Source organism: Mauremys reevesii, linkage group 9 (genome assembly GCF_016161935.1).
Source record: "Mauremys reevesii isolate NIE-2019 linkage group 9, ASM1616193v1, whole genome shotgun sequence".
NCBI classification, from domain to species: Eukaryota; Metazoa; Chordata; order Testudines; family Geoemydidae; genus Mauremys; species Mauremys reevesii.
The window spans coordinates 83,697,138-83,715,885 of NC_052631.1; the positions used below are offsets into that span (position 1 = coordinate 83,697,138).

At 46.1% G+C, this 18,748-nt stretch overlaps 1 protein-coding gene across 15 annotated transcripts in view; it reads right to left on the bottom strand.

Moving 5' to 3' along the window:
• The window catches only part of NEXMIF (neurite extension and migration factor), a 226,612-nt gene that overhangs the window by 79,542 nt on the left and 128,322 nt on the right, over positions 1–18,748 (bottom strand). For 2 of the 15 annotated variants that reach the window (XM_039487175.1, XM_039487171.1), the window contains one exon: positions 13,910–14,041. The exons of 12 other annotated variants lie outside the window; for them this stretch is intronic. The gene's annotated coding sequence lies outside the window, so the exon portion shown is untranslated. Of the gene's footprint in view, positions 1–12,344; positions 12,487–13,909; positions 14,042–18,748 lie in introns of those variants that run through there. One more of the 15 variants, XM_039487181.1, reaches the window with a different exon arrangement.

Consider the following 18,748-nt stretch of genomic DNA (forward strand, 5'->3'; position numbering starts at 1 on the left):
GTGGGCTAGGGGGTTTAGTCCCAGGGTTCCCTCCACTCAGGCCAATCCCTTCCTTCTGGAGTCTCTGTTGGTTTTCAGCCCCCCTCTTCCTCCACCTAGGTCTCCCCAGGGGTTTGGCTGTCCCTCCTTCCAGAGTTGGGGTTGGGTGTTTGCTACGGAAGGGGCTTTCCTTGCGTAGTTGGGTCAATTCCCTGGCTGTCATGCGTCTTTCTACCAGCGTGATCATCTCATCATAGGTGCACGGATCGTTCTGGCCTACCCATTTGCGGAGACCTGGTGGCAGTGCCCTCGTGTACCGGTTGACGACCAGAACCTCTAGTATCTCTTCCGGACTCAGGGAGTCTGTTTGCAACCATTTTCATGCGAGATGGATGAGGTCATATAATTGGGACCACGGGGTTTTGTCTTCCCGGTACCTCCACTCATGATACCGCTGGGCCTGTACTGCGGATGTTACCCCAGATCTGGCCAAGATCTCTGCCTTCAGCTGGGAGTAGTCTGCTGCAGCTTCTTCAGGCAGATCATGGTAGGCCTTCTGGGCCTCCCCACACAGGAATGGGGCAAGGATGCCAGACCACTGATCTCGAGGCCAGGCCTCCTGTAGGGCTGTCCTCTCAAAGGCCAGAAGGTATGCCTCTACATCATCTTCTCTTGTCATTTTCTGCAGCCAATGGTTAGCCCGTATGAGCCGTGTCCCATCATGCCCACGGTTCATTTCTGTAAGGGTCTTTACCTGGCTTACCAGTTCCTGCAACATAGCTCGGTCTTGAACAGCTTGGTCCACCAGCAGGCGGTTAGTTTCTTGCTGCAGCCGCACTGCTTCTTGCTGGGCAGCTGCCTGGACACGGGTAGCCTCCTGCTGGGCCGCCGTGGCTTGTATCAGTGCCCGTACTACATCATCCATTGTGGTAACAAATTGTAAACCCCGTTTTTTTTTTTGGGGTGTGTGTGTTTTTTTTAAATCACCCTCCTTCTTCCGCCGCGCTGTGCACACCAAAGATCCCACTCCTGACACCAGTTGTGGCAAAGTTCCTCCTCTCCTCTAGTAGGTCCTGCGCTTATTGGCGGATTTCCTCCCCTCAGTGGTCTTCCCCTTGGATGAAACCCACAGTCTGGATCAACTCCTTCTATGTTTGATTAGGAGTAGCGAGGCTTAAAGGTAATAAAAGGTAATAATTGGAGATATACCAATCTCCTAGAACTGGAAGGGACCTTGAAAGGTCATCGAGTCCAGCCCCCTGCCTTCACTAGCAGGACCAATTTTTTGCCGCAGATCCCTAAGTGGCCTCCTCAAGGATTGAACTCACAACCCTGGGTTTAGCAGGCCAATGCTCAAACCACTGAGCTATCCCTCCTACCCAGGCCCGCCCTCTACTCCGGGTTCCAGCCCAGGGCCCTGTGAATTGCAGCAGTCTCTATAGTGCTACTTGTAACCGCTGCTTGACCGCTACAGCTCCCTGGGCTACTTCCCCATAGCCTCCTTCAAACACCTTCTTTATCCTCACCATAGGATCCTCCTGGTGTCTGATACTGCTTGATTGTATGGTGTTTCCTCAATCCTCCAGTAGTACACCCTCTCAGTTCTTAGTTTCTTGTGTCTCTGGCTCCCAGCTCCTCATACACACTTCCTTCCTCTGGCTCCTCCTCCCTTGACTGGAGTGAGCTCCCCTTTTTATACCAGGTGCCCTGATTAGCCTGCCCTGATTGGCTGCAGGTGCTCCAATCAATGTAGCTCTCTCCGGTGCCTTCTAGAAAGTTCTTAATTGGCCCCAGGTGCCTTGATTAGCCTGGAGCAACTGCCATTTTGGTTCCCATGGTACTAGGGATTTGCTTAGCCTGGGGCTAACATACCTGTTCCTCAGTACTTTCCTGTAGCCATCCGGCCCTGCTCCATCACACCATAAACACACATATACCTCCTCCTAAGCATTTATTTGGCCAAAATACTAAGGCTTACAAGCCAGTCCTGCAACAACAGTGAGAGCAACAGAAATGAGCCTCTTTATTAGCACTTCATTATGCTAATAATGTTATGTTAATAAAATGTTCTATTACAACATCCCCACTACCTTTCTCCTTTCATTGCATGCAGATTTTATGATGTTACACACAGGAAAAATACCCCTTTCTCTGACCTTTCTTCAATAGCTTGTTCTTTATTTCTATTCAACCAGGATCCCTGCTGAGTTCTAAACAGCAAGGAGTGGATATCTGACCGTTCTCCTGCAATCCAACTCTTCCTACAGAACTGTACTGATGCTATTTCTCATACCCAAACTTTGGTTTCTGAACAATCACATTCATGCACCATGACTTGATGTAGCAATAGCATGACAGGGAAAAGATGCAGCATCATTGAAAAAAGAGTGCTGTTTGACTTATTCTTACTCTCAATCACCACCACTAGCATTTAGACCTAGTGTATTATCTATACTACCTACTATGTACCATTAGTTTCATATTGAGTTTTCTTTAGGAAAAAGAAGAACTGAATCAATTTTTTGGGATGATAAACTTGCAGCTAAAGAGAAAAACTACAATTACACTTTTCAACCATGAAAAGTAAATCACATGGTGCTGAAATCCCAGCAGAAAACACAGATTAATTAAAATCTGCACTTTCTAAATCTGTTATTCAACTAAACACAGCTGTTAAAAAAATGATGTCTTTGCTATAATTTTTATGTACACTCATACCACTGAAATACAGGGAGAAAAAATTAGGGGGATTTGGTTAGCTATTGAAATTGTATAAGAAAAGGAAGAGAGAGAGAGAGAGAGAGAGAGAGAGAGAGTGTGTACACGTACTATTGTGACATGGAACATTTTTTATGCCAAGCATAACAGGGTGGCAAATAAACTACCTTTGAGCAATAAAAAGTGTTACACAAAGGAACAGATTTTGAAATCGAAGCATTAAGATATAAGGCAAAGTCCATGATGTGGAAGACATAATCCAGGAAGTGCAACTTTGCTGGTTCGGGTACATACACAGGATAAATGAAGAGGACCTGCAAGGAGAGCATCATGGCAGGAGAGGGTGGCAGGAATGAGACCTCAAGGAAAGTTAAAGAAGCGATGAATGGATTGCATCAAAGAAGACAGTAAGTAGGTGGATCTTAGTGCTGCCTTAGACAGACAAAAAATGGATGTGTATGCAACGACCCAACCCCAGGGGATGGGAGGAAGAGGACAAGAAGTCATAGTGGTAGTAACAGGGTGGCAGGCTCTTTTTGTGTGCACTCTGTTAGCAGGTTTTGGAACCCAGCATGGAGATGTTGATTGACTCCTGATGAATCATTATGGCAGGTTCAGCTTGTTAAATCCACTAGGGACATAGGATGGCTCTCTAGGGCAGAGAGAACTCCACAGGGAAATCCTAGGAAGAGCCAAGAAAGTTGAGGTGGAGATTTTCACTGGAAACTCAGATAAGAAGAATGAAGTGAACTCCCAAAGAAGGGGTTAAGTTTACACTAAATATAGCGGGACAGCTCCTCATCTGGTGTCAAATGACAGATTCACTGAAGTCAATGAAACCATGCTGGTTTACATCAGCTGACGATCTAGCCCTCTGTCCACAGGTTCTGTTTAAAGCAGGTTGGGAACTCCACCTACTTCCATCATGGGACCAGTCTAGAGCAAGGAATGCTGGGTTAAGGAGCATGTTTGCACAATGCATAAATAGTAATATTTATCCAGTCGTAACTCCAGTTCCTGCTGTTCCCAAGTAATGGCCACCTGTAAATTGGAGATAAGGCTTGCCTACTTCACAGGGGTGGTGAGGGAATTAATTCATTAACACATAACATTCTTTGAGATCCTAACGCTAAATGGCTCCCTGGGGGCTTGATCCAAAGCCCATTAAAGTCAACGGAAAGACTTTCATTGACTTCAGTGAGCTTTGGGTCAGGCTCTATCTGTGTAGAGAGTCACTTTATTAACCAGTGTCTAATGCAATCCCTTGGGGAAGCACATTGAGCTTGAACGATGGTATATGAAACAGACGTCAGTGCTTGCTGTGAAAACGCCCCAGAGCCCCTCTCTTAACTACTCTCATCCTCTGACTCAATGGAAGGTTTTGCACGCAGTATGCAAAACTGGCAGAGTACAGCTCCCAGTGACACATTGTCATGTGTGAAAAAAACATGACAGGCCTGAAACAAAAGCTCTCTTTTCTTTTTTTTTAATCCCCAAGTCTACATCAACGATCAAAGTAGAGAGCTGCTTGCTCTGTCACTGAGGGAGGTGAAATTGCCATGATTTGAACACAACCTAAAATGCACTCTGCAATTCAACTCAGTCATTATAAACATACTTCACAGCTCTGACACAGCTGTTCCTCCCCTACGGAACAGAAAATAATATTCAAACCTCACTTCTTTTTAGAGAGGGAGAAAGCATGGAAGAGCCCATCCCTCCCCCGAATCTTTCAGAAATAATTTCAGCTTAATATATAATTAGTATTATATAATATAGCAATATATTAATATTAGCAATAATTCTTTGCCTTTATAATACCATACAAAGCCCCTAATAATCTAGGCTCACTTCTCCTCAAAACCGCTCCATACCATGAGCATTGGATAGGAGCTCAAGTGTTAAGGCCCAACCTCGGTGCTATGATAATTGAGCAAGATTGCACTGACATGACGAGTTGTACATTTGTACCCGCTCTCACTAGGGATGAATTTGGTCCATAGTGAAGGACTTGGACCCATGGTCTTATACTGTGGGAAAGCTGCCAAGTGAACCCCACTGTCAGATTTGTAAATTCTAAATCACAGATTGCTCGTGTCTTTATGCAAAACCTTAAATGCAGGTTTATGGTAGTCTTCTAATGCCCACTATATATAACATGTGGCCATAAACTGGAACATATGAAACTGGAGACAAGTCTGTAAATGTGTTTAGTATTTACGAGCTTTTAATCAGTAATAAGAACATCTGTTTTAAAATAAAAAAAACACATTTTAAGAAAAGCAAAATTTGGAAGAAAAACATGATACATTTAATGAAGTTTTTCCCCTAAAAGCTCTCAAAAGGTTCACTTGACAAAATCCCTTTAAAAGCTCAGTCCTAAGGAATCATAGGAACTTCCATTCTATCGTATGGCAATGTATAGTCAGCTATGTGTAAAAGGTGTATACGGTGGGGTGACCTATTGTTTCAGAAACTGGATGGAACATGACAGAGCACTGCTTGACAAATGTTGTTGTTGCTGGCTTTTGAACTGAACACCTTGATCACTATATAAGATTGCTGTTATCTAACCATCTACCTACGCACATTTTGCATACAACCCTTTTACAACTTCCTGAAAAAAAGAGGACCTAAGGGAAGAAACACAATTAAAATCAAATGTGCACCATTAAAGAATAGGAGTTATATTATTGTCAGGATAAGCAAAGTACCTCCTATAATCTCCTATTACAGGGTGAAGGTTTTAATAAAAAGAAATATGAAGTGCTCACATTTTTATCTTTTCTCAGAGCCAGAGATGGTTTAATTAGTTTGATCTCTCATAAACCGGGGGGAAAAAACACCATTAGAGCAGTACCCCACTGGTGAATGATACAACCGTGACATCTACTAAAAAAGATTTTCTTGAAGAAAGACACCTAGGCTTTTCCACCTCCTCCCCAAATACAATTTCTTCATAATTCCATCCTGAGCAATTCCCTTCAGCTGCCTCATTTAAATCAGCAGCATTCCTGGTTTTCCTCTCCCTTCCAACTGCTCAAATCAAATAAATAAATAATAACAATAATAAAAGAGGTGAAAGAACAGTTACTCATTTTACAGTAACTGTGGTTCTTGGAGATGTGTTGTGCACACAGATTCCACCTCAGTGTACATGCACCCCATGTGCATGAGATTGGGTTCTTTTGAATAGCAGTGTCCACTGGGGCCAGGTGTGCAGCCCAAGTACCCCCTCGCTCCTCTGAGCCATAAAAGGGAGGGCAGCCTGCACTCAGTTCCTTCACCAGTCAGAATTCCACAGGAGCAGGAGGACTCTGACCAGCAGAGGAGGAGGGCAGGTTGTGGAATCTGAGTGGACAACATATTTTGAAGAATCCCAGTTACAATAGGGTAAATAACTACTTTCTTCTTTGAGTGACGGTCCACGCAGATTCCACTCTTGGTGACTAACACATGCAGATGCCTCAGTGCTTGGAGGTGGGTGAGCAGAGGCCTACTTCAACAGAGAATGCAGGAGAGACCTACCAAAATTAGCATCTGACCTAGAAGCTTGCACTAGGGAATAATGAATGGGAAAGGTGTAGAATGAACTTTGAATAGCTGCTAGGCAGATCTCCAATGTGGCATGAATGCTAACTTATCCAATCTTCCTAAGTCAAAAAGTAAAAAGTCTGATTCCTGAAACAGGCTGGGACCCATTTACACAGTCTCTGGTATGATAAGGATTACCCCTTTCAGCACAGGTCACAAAGAGTCTAGGTGCACACCTGAATGGCTTGGTTCTATGCAAATAAAATGACAATGGTCTCATGACAGCCAAGGAGTGCAGTCTCATTTCACGTGGGGTGTAATGTGGTTTAGGGAAGAAATATGGGAGATGAGTAGACTGATTGACGTGGAAGCTGAAAACCAATGCATTAGCCAGATAGAAAATCTCTTCTGTTTGGCTTTGTATGACAGTCTGGTTGAAGGTTTCCCGCCTTGGAGCATGATATCATGAACCAAAGCAGAATAGCGTTTTTCAGTAAGCATCAGTCACCTTCCAGATTTTTAGGTGCAATGATGTCAGATCCAAGTGAAGGATCCAGCCATTGTTCTGTGAGATCAGATCCAGTAGGACCAGTAAGGTGATGGGTTGCCATACTGACAGATTCACAAGGCCAGAGTATCAAAACTGCATGGCCCATGCTGGGGCTATCACGATAACCTGACACATGTTGCTTCAGTTTCCTCAAGACCTTAAGCACCATGGGTATCAGTGGGAAAGTGTACAGCAGTCCAGAATCCTACTGGATGAGGAAGACATCTGAGAAGAAGCCTGGCTGTGGTGACATATTACAAACAGGTCCACCTGTGGAATCCCCATCTGCAAAAGACATTTAGGAGGACTGATGTCTTAAAGAATCACTAACGGTTCTTGGATATGTTTCTGCGGAGGTGGTCTGCCAGTGTGTTATGGAGGCTGGGTAGGTGTAGAGCTACTGATGTAACATGACAATGAATGCACCTATCACAGATATGTGCGGCTTCCTGGCAAAAGTGAGAGGATCTGGCTCCCCCTCACCTGTTGATGCAGTGCATGGTGAGTTGACCCATAGAAGGTTGCAGAAGCATGTGTGACTTCTCCTGTATAACCATCAGTGGTATAGCCCAGTGGTTCTCAAACTAGGGCCACCGCTTGTTCAGAGACAGCCCCTGGCGGGCCGGGCGGGTTTGTGTACCTGCTGCGTCCGCAGGTTCGGCTGACTGCTGCTCCCACTGGCCGCTGCTCACTGCTCCAGGCCAATGGGGGCTGCGGGAAGGGCGGCCAGCATGTCCCTTGGCCCGCACCGCTTCCTGAAGCCCCCATTGGCCTGGAGCGGTGAACCGCGGCCAGTGGGAGCCGCAATCAGCCGAACCTGCGGACGCAGCAGGTACACAAACCCGCCCGGCCCGCCAGGGGCTTTCCCTGAACAAGCGGCAGCCCTAGTTTGAGAACCACTGGTATAGCCAATATCTCTGCCATTCTTTTTAGCATGTCATGGAAAACCTGGAGCTCATCCATAGAAGCAGCGGATGGGGTGTTATCTGCTTTGTCTGGAGAGGAAGATGAGATGGATAGAGGTGGCTGAATCTCTGGAGAGTAGCCATCTCCACTTTGTTCCTCCTCACCCTACACAAGTTGAGAGAGAAGAGCCTGAGATCACTGATCTGCTTCTTTGGCGAGGAGGATCTAGCTCTGGAGACTGAATGAAGTCACCTTGCTATCAGAGGGGTTCACGCCCCAGGGAATCAGTAGGGCCGTGGTCGGTATGGATAGTGAGAGGGCGCATCAGTGGGATGCTCTCCACCTGTCCCTGATCTTCTGGTGCCCCTCAAGGATTCTTCCCAGGCCTCTGTGCCAGGCTCCCACTGTGCCGCCTGTGGAGGACCAGGGTGACCTCTAGCCTGGTGCCACTCCCACTAAAAGGTCTCTTGGATGGTACCAGCATAGAGAGGGTGTGAGCTGCCATAACAGAAGACTCCAGTGGTACTGAGGAAAGGGGTCTCTGTATGGGATCGCTCAGTGCAGTGATTCCCAGTGCCAGTGTGGATGGTGCCAAGATATTCAGTACTGGCATACTTGATGCTAGTGTCTTCCTATCCGTACTGAAGGCAGCACGGTCCTTGGAATAGGAAGAGACCATCAGCACGAACTTTGATTTCAGTGCTCGGGCATCGGTACAGGACTTCACGTTAAGGGTTCTGGAGGAATGAGCCTTATGAGAGGCTCTCTGTCCCTTTGTTTTGAGAGGGGAATCAGTGCCAGCCTGAGTCCAAAGAATGGGGTTCCTTACAGTTCCTTTCTGAATGCATCACCAGTGCAGCTGATGAGGAAGGCTTCAATAAAATGGCCTGGGAGCCTAGAGTGGCATCTCGGTTCAAGAGGACTCTGGCTGCATGGGATTTGCAGAATACCTGGAGTTTCTCTCTGAGGATCTACCAGTGAATCTTCCACGAGAGCTTGAGCTTCAGCCCTCTCACCTTCTGGGTCCTCTTAGAGAAGGCTTTGCAGATCAAGCAGTACACTGGAGCATGGCCCCCTCCCAAGGCACTACAGCCTTCCAATATTCCCATCATTCACAAGCCTAGCAGTGTGGCAGCATAGGCACATCTTAAAGTCCAGTGATTTAGGGTCAGATGTTTTAGGCTATTGTATGGTGGTGGGAGGGAAGTGCTTGTACCAGGAGGGGTCAATTACAGGAGAGAGATCCCTTATAAAACAGAAACCCTATCACTACTCTGTTCTAAAATGAAGTGTCTAAAGCCAACTGTCAGAGAAAACCTATCAGCACTAAACTGACACTAACAAACTTTTCCTATGTGCAGAAAAAGTACTAGCTACTGTGATGTCCCAGGTCTTGAATCCAGGAATCTCCTGACCGTTGCCACATCCTGAGCTCCACCCGATGGCTACTAAATCCAGGTAAGCTGGGAAGTTACTAGGGCTATAGCTCCACCCAAGGCACCAGCCACGGGACTTCTGACTGGAGGATTGCCCGGCTCCACCAATTGGTGCAATTACACTATTTAAGCCAGGAAGAAGAACAGGAAGTTTGGCCAAGTAACAAGATGGTTTCCTGTTATGGCTGCACTGAACCCTGCTTGTGCCTGCCTCTTGCACCCAACACTGTTCCTGGTTTCTGCTCTGCTGTTGGCTCCTGCCTTTGCTCCTTTGCTGTTCCCACTGTGTTCCTGCTCCATGCTTGATCCTTGCCACCCTCCTGCCCTTACGCCCTGCCTTCAATCCTCAGTGATCAGCGCTGGCTCTGACCCTGGCCTCCGACTTCTGACCTTGACTCCAGCTCGACCCCTGGCTCTGGCATTTGGTATCTGACCTCAGCTCTGACCCTCAGCTTTGATTCCTGGTTCTGACTCTGGCTTGACCACTAGCTCTGGTAACTGGCAGTTGACTTTAGTGCTGACCCTTGGCTTCATTCCCCAACCTGGACGCCCACTAGACCTGACTCCAGCTCTGACTACTAGGCCACACTGCCTATATCCCAGTACATAAAAGCTAAACACCAAAAGCAAGGAACGCAGACACTACAGGGTTCTGTCTGACAGCACAGGCAGTAGGAAGGAAATTAATCCAGGCTGTAGTCACCCTACCCATTATATCCTCAGCTGTGGGGAGTGAGAGGGTATGCAGGGCACAAGCACAACCCCAGAGGAAACAGCTATTCAAAAGAATCCAATTTCACGCACATAAAGCACATGCCAACCCTGAATACACTGTCTGTGGACAACACATCTTAAAGAACATACGTTTAGTTAGCCCGTGATCATTCATTACATTCCTTGAAAAAAATCAATTTGGACTAAATATTGTCACAACATAATCCATCTGTTAAAATATATAATTTTTTGTAACAACACATTTGGAATTCAACAACAAAAGTGAGAATTACAAACAAGGAGTCCATAATAAGCCTTGATATAATTATTAAGTAAGATAAACTGGCCTTGGTATTCAGTGCAAGAAAGTTATTTGTGCCTTAATGAGAATGAAATGTAAAACGCATCTGTAATTTGCACTGAAATATATCACAGAAAGTCAGTTCAGTCCACATTACTTTGCCAACACTGTTCTCATTATTACGTGTGTTTGCAAGGACAGCAAAATGCTTCTTAGTTCCAGCCCTCAAGATATATAAAAACATGGTTCAACAGCTATAATAGTACAACAGATTAATTTGCCCAACCATTATATTTTGGTATCTTATGTGTTTTCATGGTTTATTTTACCAATTGAAAGGTGGTTGTTTTGGGAACTTGGTTGAGGTTTAGTACATTAATTCCCATCCATTTGTATATTCCAGTACCATTATATCAGGCTTTTTTTTTTTTTACTCTAAATTCCCTCTATCTGCCATAATAATGAGCTTTGTGCTGGTCTCACATACTAGCCCATGTTTTAGCTTGGAGTGCTCCACAGCCAGAGTCAATATATTAATAAGGGAAGCTCAAGCTTCACCCTGGGTAAGAGCTTGCACAACTGAATGTGAGGTGGAGGGCACTGGCTAGCACAGCAAAGTTTTTCATCTGGTAATACGGATTACCTGAAAAGATTGGAACCCACTGCTTTTCTGTTCCTTAATAACACATAAGATTACTAATATGAGTGAAGTGGAGTATACAAAAATAATCAGTGTCAAAATGGTGTAAATACTAACGAAGACCAAACGGTGCTGAGAAATCAGGTATTGGGGTGGAAGAAATAATGGGAAATAGTTAATATTTCTTCTATGGGATCTCACTGGAATGGTAGCTCTTCAGATAACCAGAGGTTATTAGTATATTCACAGTTAAATCTGTCAAGTTGAACTGGCTCAGTAAGGGGGAAGGGAGATGCCAGGTTGTTTTAAACAGAGAGTTGCTAAACTTCCCTATGTACTTAATCAAACTGAACACACCAAGCACCCAATTGAGCGAACTGGGCTTTTGTGACATGAAGGAACAGCCTATAGAATCTCAAAAGTGTTGTCACATTGTTTGGGAGGGAGGGAGGTTTTTATGTAGGAGGAATGGAGGAATAGTCCAAGCATCAGAAACACATATTAAACTAGAAATGCCTGTGAGTCATGACCTACAAGTAGGATAATTGAAAGGAATTGCACGTAGGTTCTCTTCTTCCCATAGGTGCCACCACAATCAGTGGAATCATTATCCAGAGCAGCAGAACTCCAATATGATTTGTACAAGTACATTATTTGCTACAAGATCTGTACTTGGTTTCCAGGCAAGATCCCTTTGCTCTATGCCTGCCCCAATCCTATCCACTCTGCCAGTGACCATCTCCTTTCACTTTGCTCTCCTGCTATTTTCTTCAAAGTGTGTCCTTCTGATTCTCCTGCTGGGCCAGAAGCCCTAAGAATGCATTACTGGAGACAGCACCTCCTCTTCACTTCTCTGCATTTCTTATAACACACTGGCACCACTTAGGACCGCCAGCAAAAAAAGCACAAGCACTGATTGTACTGAGATAAGCACAGTGTAAGAACCTATATAGAATTGTACAGAACAGTGCCTCTTGGGCTAAAGAAATAACACTCCTTTAGCTGTAAGGAGCACTGTTGTTGCAGTCATGTTGGTCCCAGGATATTAGAGAGACAAGCTGAGTGAGGTGCTACCTTTTATTGGATCAACTTCTCTTGGTGAGAGAGATAAGCTTGTCTCCCTTACCAACGGAAGCTGGTCCAATAAAAGATATTATCTCAATAAGCCAATATGTTTTACGCATTCTTTCTGAGTCAGTCCTGGAATGCTGTATGATTGAAACATGACCATATATATTGTTAATATTGCCACTGTTAGACTATTGCAACAAATTTTATACAAGTATGTCATGTAAGGTGTCACTGAAAAAGTTACGATTCGCACAATAAGGTTAGTCTGCTTGTATGCATGTATCATCTTTGTATCTAAAGTTATCAATATTGATTATATACCTGTATTTCAAATGTGTTTGCTCCTGCGGTAACACCCACAAGGTAATTTACATCCAGTCTGGCCAGCACATTGTGAATGAACTATTAAGGAACACTTAGCTCTCACAACTGTAAACTCAGTTTTGAAGCTTTGCAGCTTGGACCTATTTTGCAAAACCCTAATGTGGTCCTTACCTTTCCACTAGCAGCACAGTGAGTACAGAGATGCACCGTGGTTTAAGATGGGAAAGAAGAGGATAAAAAACAAGCACCCACAGAGCATCTCCTTAACAGTCTCCTTACAAATCCAAAACCTGTTCTCCTCCCACTTTCCACATGAAAGCAGATGAACTTCTCATTCATTTCTGTTGTGGCCTTTCGCTGGATTTGAATAATTGCCAATTGCTACTTCAGCCACAAGTCCAAATGGTCAGAGGAGTGATTCGCCTCATGCATTGACAACTCTGGAGTTGGGTTAAAAAAAAAGTTACTCTAATTAGTCTTCTCCTGCCCTTTCTTTCATTGTAGCATATGCCTCTTGCTAGTCTAAGACCTTGGCCTCTCAGTGCATTCACAACTCTATACCTGTGTTCTTGGATTCTTCTTTTTTTTTTTAAATTTGGTCTTTTCACTCACGCAAGGAGTTAGCAACTAGCGAACAAGAGGGGCTTTGCACCTCCATGCTCTGCTGTGTTAAAAATTGATTTAGCATAATGGTTTCAGAGAGATTAAAATCCAATTTTGTAAATCAAAGAGGGAACCTTGCTGACTCACCACTACAGAAGGAAAAAAATAACCTGCTGGATTCTTAGCCCCACAGTAGTAGTTCTGATTTATTGACACTATTAATGCAGAGACACTACTTGAGAAATCACAAGTATATTTTAATAAGCTGTACTTTACTACAAACATCTGTTCTTTATCCTCATACCAATACCGAGATAAGATTATTTTGATTTTAGGTGCAGAAGAACCTAAAAGAAGACAAATAGCAGTTTGGGGGCTCAACCAGTGCTTCTATTTGTAGTTATGTTACAAGTGGCTTTTTCAATGGCTCAGGGAGCCATTCATGGGGCAAAAACAACATGAGGCCCCATCTCTTTGAAGTATTGCTCCCATCTGGAAAAGGACAAGTCTGTGTATTATTTCAGCCCCCTAAATTGGTTCCTAGGCATAAAAAAAAAAAAATCTCACGAGAAACACAAATACAAATGAACAGAAATACAAATCCCAAGCCCTGAACAGACCCTAACAGAAACCCAGAAGATTATATAGTTTAATGACAACATACAAACTCTGAGAATCACACATTTGTCTTCTTATATTGAACATTTGGCTCTAGCTGTAAAGATAAAATTCACAAATTTGGAATCATTTACACTAAGTGCCTTTGAGAGTTATAGCATTTTTTGTTTGTTTTTTAAGATTAATGCAGACATACACACAGCAAGGAGATGTTGAGTATCACACAGCAAGGAGATGTTAGGTGAGGCAGACAACCCAGTATTCACTAGCTCCATTATACAAAATTCATATAATTTCTTGATCAGTATCAAGTATGGAGACCTTATCAGTAGCTCCTCACACAAAAAAGCTATATGAACCTTAAACAGCTCCTGATGTTTCATGGAGGAGAAACATACATAAACATTTCAGCACACATGTACATCAGACTGGCTGGCTATTCTGCCTTCCCTCGCCCCCTCCCCCCCTCCCCCATTTTTTATTAAGAACCTTTAAATGCAAAAGCATCCCTGTACCTTAAGAATTCTTTTGCTGATATTTGACACCAAGGGTCTGATTTCAATGGAAGTTTGAAGATGCGCTACAAAAGTTGGCCCCGTCGAAAGGGATGGTCTTGTTACAGGGTAAAATCCAGGAGGTTTTGGTAACTGGGAAAACAGAGAATGTCAGCTTATCACAGGGGTGATCTGGAAGATTTTCTTCACCTGGGAAGCTGTAAAGAACAAGTAGCCGTAGGCGTCTCATTGAGGGTGGTAGGTTTAGGAGGAGTTAATGGCTGGAGTGGTGGGTTTGGGCATTAGTGAGGTGGTTGTGCACTCATTAGACAACACATTCCAATCAAACTCTGTGTCCTCTATGACCACCATGCAGTGCAACTTTCAGAGCATGCAAAATTTGAAAGGGGGCTAGTAAGGAGGCCACCAGATCAGCAGGAGTTGTTCCAATGATATCTGAAAGGTAGCAGAGGTGGGGAGGACTTCCACACCCATTAAGGTGCGTATCTTACTAGGTGTGCGGTTAAATAGGTACCTAGTCCAAATTCTGCCATGGGAGCCTCCCGGCATGTTTTCTTCTTCTAACCAACGTTAAAGATGGCATCAGCAAGCTCCTTACGCTGCAGAATGCCCCAGTATCAGTCATATTTCCTGTTTGCTCAGGCACCTTAGAAAGATGATGCAGTTAGGCTCTGCAGCCACATGTCTCCTGCCAGCTGATACAACAAAAAAGCTTTTCCATCCCCTTTTAAAGCAAGAGTGCAAACAAGAATTTATCCCTGGGGGAAGGAGGAAGTGGAATCAATCAGGATGAAGCCAGGGACCGAGGGGACTAAACAAATGCTCCTCCTTTCCCTCACTCAGTGCCACTTTACAAGGAAAGACAATCTAGGTGGCTGTCTTCTAAGGCACAGGTCCTCAACCTGGAGTTGTGCCAAGGTTTCGGGATCATGACCACTCTGACTTATCCATAATATTAAATGGGAAGGGTGGCCTGGCCAGACCTGAACTACATAAGGGATTCCCCAGTAGGGAAAAGTTTGTGAACCACTGTTCTAAGGGAAAATTGCCCAGGTTATTTGGTATCTTCTTTACTGGGAAAGGACCAGGATATAATGAGACAAGACTCAGGCCCAGGGGTGAGCTGCAGCGGGTTCGCACGGGTTCACGCGAACCCGTTGTTAAATTTTAGCAGCCATTTTAGAACCACTTCTTAAGGGCTGCTAAATTTAACAAAAGTTCCCGCCCACTCCTCTCCTGCTCCGCCCCCTTCTCCTCCCCCTCCCCTGCTTCCCGCGAATCAGATGTTCGCGGGAAGCCTGAACAAGCGGCATGGAGGCAGCCAGCAGGTAAGCTGGGGCGCGGAGGGGGAGGGGAGGTGCGGCTGGCTCAGCAGCTCCCGGTCCCAGACCGCGGCTCCCTCCAGCCCAGCGCCGGCCCGGGGAGTCGGGCCCCGCAGCTGCCGCCGAGCGGCCGGGCCCCGGTGCCGGCCCGGGGAGTCGAGCCGAGCGGCCGGGCGAGTCGGGCCCCGGTGCCGGCCCGGCCCGGGGCGTCGGGCCGAGCGGCTTGGCGGTCGGGCCGGCCCAGGGGTGGGGCCGGGCTCTGGGACACCCTCCTGAGCCAGGGGCGGGGCGATGGGGAGACCCGGGCGCTGACTCTGCGCAAAGGGCCCGCGCCCCAGCCCTGCCCCGAGCGAAGTCGGGCCCCGGTGCCGGGCCAGCCCGGGGAGTCGGGCCGAGCGGCTCGGCGAGTCGGGCCGGCCCGGGGAGTCTCTCCCCTGGGGGCCAGGAGGGGGTGGGGCCGGGCTCTGGGACACCCCCTCCTGAGCCAGGGGCGGGGGCGATGGGGAGACCCGGGCGCTGACTCTGCGCAAAGGGCCCGTCTCCGCCTGCCCCGCGCCCCCAGCCCCGCCCCGAGCGGAGTCGGGCCCCGGTGTCGGGCTCGGCGCCGGTCGTGGTCCTGGCAGAGTGGACCCGGTCCCCAGGCAGTGTGGTAAGGGGGCAGGGAGGGGGTGGGGGGGGGGTGGCTCGGGGTCAGGGCAGTCCGCGGGCAGGGAACAGGGGGATTGAATGGGGGCAAGGGTCCCGGGGAGCAGTCAGGAAAGAGCAGGGTTGGATGAGGTGGTGGGGGCACTCAGGGATAGAGAGAAGGGGTAGTTGTATGGGGTAGGGGTTCTGGGGGCCCTTGAGAATGAGAGGAGGGGTTGGGTGGGGCGGCAAGGGGCAGTCAGGGGACAGGGAAGGGGGGGATGGGTCAGGGGTCTCGGAGTATGTGTGTTAAGGAACATGAGGGGTTGGATGGGGCACGACCCCCCCCCCCACGGAGGGGGGGGGAAGGAGGGAACCCGTTGTTAAAAATTTGGCAGCTCAGGCCTGGTCTGATCCCTGATGACAGTGGGGATCATCCACAGCCAAGAGTCTGCTACTGAGAATTCGATGGCCCTGCAAGTGCACATCCCCATCAGTCAATTGCAGCAGTCATGGTGGAGTGCCAAGAGATGAAGTCTCAAATATCTTTACCCTGAAAGGCCAGAACCTTGAAAAGGACCCAGTACTGGATTGGGAACCAATCTAGAGCAAGGAGCACAGACATGATGTAATCAGGAAAAGTGGATATTTAATTAAAACATTCATTAAGAAGGACTAGGGCTGTCAGTCAATATTCACTTTTGTTTTATTGAGGGTGGGCTGGCAAGGATGTACAATAATCAATTCTGTTCTGTGTTCGGATATATTTAGTACAGTATTTATAAAGTACAGCTCCTTCAGAGATTTTTTTAAATGAAATGCATTTCCTTGTGCAAAGGAGAACAAATTGCTACTTAAACTTTCTTCTATTGTCTATTTGCCTGCAATTTTCACCTAATTTACAGCCTTTTTGTGTCTGCCCTTTTGTTTAGTTTTACCTTTGACATTCTCTTAATTTCTTTTCAGAGATACCTGACACCTTTACATTAAACCCACAATACATCGAATGCATGCATTTTTGATAGAATGGCTTCTAACACTAATAGCTCTGAAGCAAAAGTTGAGAAAGACGACGTTCTCTGCCAGTAGGTACATTCCTGAAAATAATTTCTCAATTACATACCCAGGATCTTTAACAGCAGGTAGTGTTGGCAAGTGGTTAGAGCCTAGTGTTAGGGCTGGATGAATTTTTTCAGTAAACAGTAAATTTGTCAAAAAATGCATGTTTTAGTCGAATTAAACTATTAGTGAACTTGGGTCAAAATCAGCAAATCGCTTCAGCCAAATAAAATATAAAAACGCTACACTGGTCTACACTACAGAGTTAGGTTGATATAAGGCAGCTTACATTGACCTCTCTGTAAGCGTCTAAACTAAAATGTAGCTCCCACCGATGTAAGTCGCCCGCTACGCCGACTTACTAACTCCACCTCCGCAAGAGGCGTAGTGCGTAGGTCGATGTAGATAGGATGATACAGTGTCTGTGTAGACACTGCGTCACTTACATCACCCGTTGGCTGTGAGCCCCGCTGTCCAGCTATCAGCGTCTGCTGGGGGGTCCAGCTATCAGTTCCTGGCGGTGGGTTTCCAGCTGTGAGCCCTGTGTGGGGCTCCAGCTGTCAGTGCCCCACAAAGGTAAGTCAGTGGAAGCGCTCCTGGTGAGGACGCACACCACCGACAGAAGGAGCATAGATAGTGTGGACGTGGAACACTGCTTTAATTACTATGATGGCTGTATGTCAACTTAAGTCGACTTAATTTTGAAGCATAGACATGCCTTCAACTCTGATCTTCCCCAACTGCAAAATGGCTATATTCACATTTATATTTAAATCTTATGCCGTGGCTGTGCAGGAGACAAAGCAGAATTTTTTTGTCTCTACAACCGGACCGATGAATTCAGAGTCAGCAGATTGTTTCAACTAGTGGACAGCCTAGTTAATTTGAGATGTTTCCATGCCATAGCTCACATGAAGCACTCTGGTCGTGAGGGAACATCACGCTATTCTGTGGGTAAAACTGTGCTATCAAAGCTTGAGCATTTGAATATTGGTAGAAGTCCCCAGTCAAATACTAATTTGTTTCTGAATTTGAAATTTGGAAATAATTTCTTCTACTATTTGCTCATCTCAGCCTGGAAGCCCCTCCCTGGCCCCATCAGACATGCCAGCTTCATTTCAGTTCCTCCTTCTTCCAGAACTCGTTTCCCTCTTCAGGACTCAATCACTCCATTTTTGTTGGCTTTCATTCCCCACTCCTCTGCATTGTCTGTCTGCGTTTACATTGTCTGTCAGAATGAGAACTCTTCAGGGCAGGGACTTTGTCTACACTGCAGCGGGGAGGTGTGACGCCCAGCACAGGTAGACATCTCGTGCGAGCTCTACTCGAGCTAGTGTTTTGAAAATAGCAACGTGGCCATAGCAGCACTAGTGGCAGCTCAGGCTAGCCACCCGAGCCTGAGCCATTGCCTATGCCACAACATCCACACTGCTACTTTTTAGTGCACTAGGTCAAACAGAGCAAGCGGAAGTCTGTCTGCCCACACTGGCAAACATCTCCCAGCTGCAGTGTGGACATCCCCCTAGAGTTCTTGTTCAAGCCCTGATGATGACCCAGGGGTCATCATATTGGTGCTATACAAACAACAGCAATAAGAAGAATCTCCCCCAACTACTAAGATTTCACACAGTGCAGAGGTTGGGAATTTTCTGCAGTCAGAGATCAAGAAAAGAGCACTTTTGAAAATGTTATTCTGAAAAGTATTACACCCATCACCCCAAATCTCAGTGGGTCACACACATTCTACATTAGCTAACGCTCCACTTTGTTTGCAGAATAAAGTGAAGGGGGTATTTTTTTTTCTTTTAAATGTTTGTTTACTCTCTCCAACACT